Source organism: Capra hircus, chromosome 16 (assembly GCF_001704415.2).
Source record: "Capra hircus breed San Clemente chromosome 16, ASM170441v1, whole genome shotgun sequence".
Lineage (NCBI taxonomy): Eukaryota > Metazoa > Chordata > Mammalia > Artiodactyla > Bovidae > Capra > Capra hircus.
In genome coordinates, this window is record NC_030823.1 from 40,792,355 (window position 1) to 40,798,841 (window position 6,487).

Here is a 6,487-nt window from a genome sequence, read left to right on the forward strand (position 1 = left end):
CTTCAGTGCTTGCGGCATGTGAGATCAGTAACTGTGGTACCCAGGCTCCAGAGCACAGGCTCAGTAGTTGTGGCACATGGGCTTAGTTGCTCCACGGCTTGTGGGATCATCCCAGACCAGGGATCGAATCCATGTCTCCTGCAGTAGCAGGCAGATTCTTTACCACGGAGCCACGAGGGAAGCCTGGTGCTTAGTTTTTGATTTGGGGAAGTTCAGGATGCTAGGAAGCCTATCTGGGTCCAAACTCAGTCCCTGTTCTGAGATCAGGTGCCCCATATACCAAACCTGAATTTAAGCAAACCGAAATTTTCTTTGGAGATTTTAGGTCCCTGTCTTCTGTGAGGAGGTCTGAGAAGCAGAGCATAGGAGCAAATCATCTATATATTGTAAGAAAGTAGAACCTGTAGAAAACTTTACATCAGCCTAATCAGCTTTCAAGATTTGAGAAAAGTAAGGACTTTCTGTGAAACTCTGGGGCATCACTGTACAAGTGTATTGTTGTCTGTCCCAGGTGAAGGCAAAAAGATATTGGCTAACCTTATCAAGTAGAATATTGAAAAATACACTGCATAGATTAACTACAGTGAAAATTTTAGCTTCCCGTGGGAACAGATGTCAGTAGCATGTGGGCATTAGGAACAACAGGGTGTCAGAGGATGCAAGTTAAGTCGCTTTAGTCGTGTCCAACTCTTAGCAACCCTGTGGATTACAGCCCACCAGGCTTCTCTGTCCATGGGATTCTCCAGCAAGAATACTGGAGTGGGTTGCCATGCCCTCCTTCAGGGGATCTTCCCGACCCAGAGATCGAACCTGCATCTCGTAAGTGGCCTGCAGGTTTCTTACCACTGGCATCACCTGGGAACCCTGTCAAAGGATAAGAGTGCTTTTATTGCTCAGAGGTCATCCCTTGGGTTTTCTCATAGGTAAAACAGGGGTATTAGAGGGATTCAGTTCAGTTCAGTCACTCAGTCATGTCCAGCTCTTTGCGACCCCATGAACCGCAGCACACCAGGCCTCCCTATCTATCACCAACTTCCAGAGTCTACCCAAACCCATGTCCATTGAGTCGGTGATGCCATCCAACCATCTCATCCTCTGTCGTCCCTTTCTTCTCCTGCCTTCAATCTTTACCAGCATCAGGGTCTTTTCAAATGAGTTAGCTCTTCATATCAGGTGGCCGAAGTACTGGAGTTTCAGCTTCAACATCAGTCCTTCCATTGAACACCCAGGACTGATCTCCTTTAGGATGGACTAGTTGGATCTCCTTGCAGTCCAAGGGACTCTCAAGAGTCTTCTCCACACCACAGTTGACTTCCCAGGCAAGAATACTGGAGTGGGTTGATAGGAAATTGATAAATTCTTGGGAGGGGTTTGAAGCGATCTATTTGAAACTTGATGGAAGGTGCACTGTGGATTTCACCAATACCAGTTGGAGATTTTTGCCAGCTGAGGAGTGTGATAGCTGATTCAACAGGGACAAATAATCAGTGTTTCAAGAATCAGCTCCAGGACTGTTGGAAACAGAAAAAAAGATGTCAAAAGATCATTTAATTCACCTGGCTGGGTATGTTGATGGGTACTATCAAATTTAAAATTATTTCCCCCTTTTGGGAGAAAGAAATTCTTGCATAACACTCTTTCAAGAAGACTTAACCGAATAATGAATGGAGGCAAAGGCGCTAAGGAGAAAGGGTGTGTATCTCTCAAAGGGCCCAAACAAAAGGGAGAAGGCTGAGAGACAGGAGCCTGTTGAGGGTTATTAGAGATCCCCTATCTGAACTGTATTAGTTCTCTGCAGTGGGATTGAGCACCGAGAGTGTGGCTCTGCTCTCAGTAAAGACAGAAGTTCCTTCCTAATTTGGAGAGATGTTTCTTCTAGCTGATTAAGAGAGAAAATTGTGAAAAGCCTCATAGTTCCTTGGAGCCCCCTCATTGGGCCTTAGGAGGACATTGGAAAGGCTGATGAAAGGGCTGAATGCTTGAATTTGTAGCAGTCTTTTTTCCAATGCCCTGGCTCTTTGCAACAGTGGAAACTAGAAGGTTTTTTACTTTGCTAAGTCGCTTCAGTCATGTCCGACTCTGTCTGACCCCATAGATGGCAGCCTACCAGGCTCCCCCATCCCTGAGATTCTCCAGGCAAAAATACTTGAGTGGGGAGCCATTTCCCTCTCAATGCATGAAAGTGAAAAGTGAAAGTGAAGTCGCTCAGTCGTCGTGTCCGACTCTTAGCGACCCCATGGACTGCAGCCTACCAAGCTCCCGCCATCCATGGGAATGTCCAGGCAAGAGTACTGGAGTGGGGTGCCATTGCCTTCTCCTTTTACTTTGTTTAGGGACCTTCATTTGCTGGAGATGAAGATTAAGAATTTTAGTGGTCTTTCTTTTTGGTGACTTTTTGGTGCAAGTGAGCTGACTTGCCAAATTAACTAAATCTGGAATGGACATAGTTCCCCATTCCATCCAGGCCCTTTTAACAAAAGATCCCAGTTCTGTCTGTTAATAAACATAGAGGTAACAGTTACCCTAATGGATTCAACATCTGAAGGAAGATCAAAGTTTTCTTCAAAAATAACCTGAAGTTGATTAGAAAAGGGTCATCAGATTTTGGTGTGCAAGGCTGAATTTCGTTCTGATCAACAGGCTTAGGAAAGGCTACTGTAATTGCTTGGTGGAGGTTTCATCGAGTGTTCTCACCTCTTGCCAAAAGTCAGGGATTTGCATTTCTAAATCCCCTCCAGGATGTTCCCATGGGGCTAGTTTCATCCAGTGTTTGCTTGACTCTCACCAACAAGCACATAAACTATTTGATATAAATCTGAGAAACCAGACTGGCTGGTTTGAACAACTATGTGAAAATCTTCAGCAAACCCATGAGGTTCCTCGGTAACTTTAAGAAATTCCTTAACTGTGGTTCACAATTCATCCAGGGAATATAGGTAACCTGGGCTTTATTTGGATGCTCTGAAGATTTACCTTTGAAGGGTCAGGTTCTGATAGGCCCAGAGGAGTAAGATGACACTAGGGCTGGAGCCTGAAACAAAGAAAAGGAAAGATGAACACGAGGCTTTGGATACCATTTTGTTTTTCTTTAATCATTTGTTTCCCTCTTAATTTAATTATTGTGTTTTTCAAAGAGGTCATATTAGACTCCTGATAAAGTTTGGAAGCTTCAAAATACCAATTAAAATAGGTGTCCAATTCCGTTTTGATGATTTCAGAGCCATGACTGTTTAATAGAATTTTGAGAAATATAAGTTTGGGGAATTCAAAAGTTCCCTATAATGGCCATCAATTTTTTTAATTACTTTTGATTAGTCAGTCCATTTAGTTAGAAATACACATGAGGAAGGATGGTGGTTTTTAAACAAAATCACCCAGCATTCCTGAAAGGAAGGTGCCCCAAAAACATTTGGATAACTGGGTCCCATTTTTCAGAGGGTTTTCTCAAGAGCAAAAGAATCATTCCTAAAAAGCACACAAGTCAAATACCCGCAGAGTTTCAGTAGGAAAAGTCTGATTTCAAAAGTCTGAGGCCGAAATTCCAACTGAGTGCTCATAGACAAAACAAAAAAAGGACAAAGCCTTTAAATAGATGCCAAATAAAGCCTGGAAAGGTTCAGAATGCAAAAAGAGTGGAGCTCAGATTTAGGAGGAAAACTTACCCTTTAACTCCAGGATCAGCTAGAAAGCAGTGAACTCAGTGGGCTCCGTGGGTACCAGGATGTTTGCTCACCAGCCTCAGAGTTGTCCAGCTGGGGAGGGGGTTGGGGGGCGATCTTCTCCACATTTTAATGGAACCTCCGTGTAATATCAACCTAAAACAATGAAACTGCCAGCTATTTTACCATCAGGATGGGTTTATTTGGGAGCAGCAAAGATTTGCAGCTCAAGACATGCAACTACAGTGAATCACTTGCAAATCCTGTTAAGTAAAGGAGAGGGAACTCTTTCACAGAGAAGGGAAAAGCTGGGTGGGGCTGTTATAAGCAAAAAGTCCTTTGGAGGAAACTGGGAGTTTGAAGTATACTGTCTTTCCATTAGCCAAATTGTGATAGTCTATCATTGGCTGAGCTGTTTCCAGGCAAGGAGAAAATCTCTTCCTCCTTCTAGTTTCATTCCTGCCAGAAATGCAAGGTACATCTTCCTGTAGGGATATATATTGACTTTGATTGGTACAAGCCTGAGAGCTCCCATTCTGGCCTCTTGACTCCATTTCAGTAAGGTTTCCCCTTATTAATCTGCATAACTTCTGCCCTCTTCTGATGCATAAATACTCTTAACACAATCTTAGAAAAGTGCCTGTAGTGTCAGCTCAAACACTTCCAGGATTAGGCAATCGACTCCTCCCCATGACCTGTAGGTGGAGTCCAAGCTCCTTAGCTTGGCATTCGGGGATCAGACCATTACCCCCTCCTCCAGCTGACCTCCAGACAGTTCCTCCACACACATTATGTTTCAGCCAACCTGGATAACCCACAAAGTCCAGCAGCTACCATGCATTTAAACCTCCCTGCTTTTCCTTGGTTGTTCTCTCTGCTAGGGATTGCCTTCTAAATCAGAGTAAATCAGAGATTTTCTCTACTCTTCCTTCAAGTCCCAACTATTTATCTCCTCTGTGAAACCCCTAATGCACCTCCCTGACAGCAGAATAAATGATTCATCTTTGTGCCCCACTGCTCTCTATACCTTGCTTACCCCTTAGCTACTTCCATCATAATCTTGGTGTCTAAGAGAGGGTGAAATGCCTTATTTCTAGGTCCCAAAACATAACCAGTGCTGGCATTTAACAATTAACTCACTTATATTTAATAGGAAGTTACTGTTATTGATCAGTATACTGTGGGAACAAAAAAGATACATTCCCTGCCCTCACAGAGCTGAATGTCTAACAAGAGGGATAGAAAACCACCATAGAAAAAGACACATATAAATAACAGTTATTGATAACTGCTCAGGAGAAGATAGGGATATTATGAGAAAAAATAATGCGGAAACCAAATATCTATGTTTGATGAATTAACAAGTCAAAGAACGAATTAATTAAATCATCCAATCAAAGAATGGTGAAGAACTCTGATTTTATAAGGACTAGTGTGTGTGTGGTGGTTGCAAGCGTGTACATTGGAGCCAGGCTGCTCGAGTTTATATCTCAGATCGGCCACAAACTAGCTGTGTGACCTTGGACAAGTACTTAAGCTCTCTGTGTCTCACTTCCCTCACTGATAAAATGTGAGATAATAATATTATCTCAATTAACTGCTTATTAGTTTTGGCTGCATAACAAACAATCCCAAAATCTCAATGGCTTACAATCTCTACATTCCTTTTCTTTGTCATGGGTTTTTTCAGTCAGCTGAAGTTCTGCTGAGTTGGGTGATGATCAGCAAGTCTTGGCTGAGGCTGCAGATTGTGGGTTGAGTTCAGGTTGGTTCTGTGTTTTTTCTCATTCTCCATGGACCAGCAGTTTTCCAGGTTTATCTCTCTCATAAGGAATCATAGGCACATAGGCAGGCAAGCCAAGTCCTCCAAACACACGAAAGCCATACTAAAGAGGCAAACTGCTGACATATCACTGGCCAAGGTCAGTCACTCTCACCAGAGTGATGTTATTAGTCTGCTTGGGCTAATAAAACAGCACAAGCTGGATGGCTTAATGACAGAACTCTATTTTCTTGCATTCTGGTGGCTGGAAATTCAGCTCAAGGTGCTAGCAGGATGGGTTTCTGGTGAGATTTCTCTTCCTGGCCTGCAGACGGCCACCTTCTCCCTGTGTCCTCACATGGCCTTTCCTCTGTGTGCATTCCCCTGCTAGCTCTTCCTCTTTCTATAAAGACACCAGTCCTGTTGGATTAGGCCCCCACCCACATGGCTTCATTTAACTTTATCCCCTGAAAGGCTTTATCTCCAAGAACAGTCACACTGGGGGTCAGTGCTTCAAGACAAGGATTTGGACGGACACAGTTCAGTCCATAATAGGTGGGGCATATACTCCCCTTATTCTAGAGGGAGCCCCTGTCATATCACACAGCAAAGGGCGTAGGGGCATAATTCTATAACAAGGAATAAAGAAATGGCAGCAGTAATCTGATCTACCACAAACTGTTGCAAGGGTTAAATATGTTTATTCATGTAAAGTGTTTAAGATAATGTTTGGCATTTCGTAAACTCTAAATACGGAGAAGGCAATGGCACCCCACTCCAGTACTCTTCCCTGGAAAATCCCATGGATGGAGGAGACTGGTGGGCTGCAGCCCATGGGGTCGCTAAGAGTTGCACACGACTGAGCGACTTCACTTTCACTTTTCACTTTCATGCATTGGAGAAGGAAATGGCAACCCACTCCAGTGTTTTTGCCTGGAGAATCCCAGGGACAGCGGAGCCTGGTGGGCTGCTGTCTGTGGGGTCGCACAGAGTCAGACATGACTGAAGTGACTTAAAGACTTAAAAAAAAACTCTAAATAAGCTTGGCTATTTGTTACTTTATGGT

General features: G+C 43.6%; 1 long non-coding RNA gene across 1 annotated transcript; it reads right to left on the minus strand.

Moving 5' to 3' along the window:
* On the minus strand, positions 1,273-6,180 carry LOC106502956. The gene is made up of 3 exons (XR_001296637.2): positions 3,663-6,180; positions 2,974-3,031; positions 1,273-1,511 (listed from the first exon to the last, which is right to left on the minus strand). It is a non-coding gene; the product is annotated as an uncharacterized LOC106502956 (long non-coding RNA).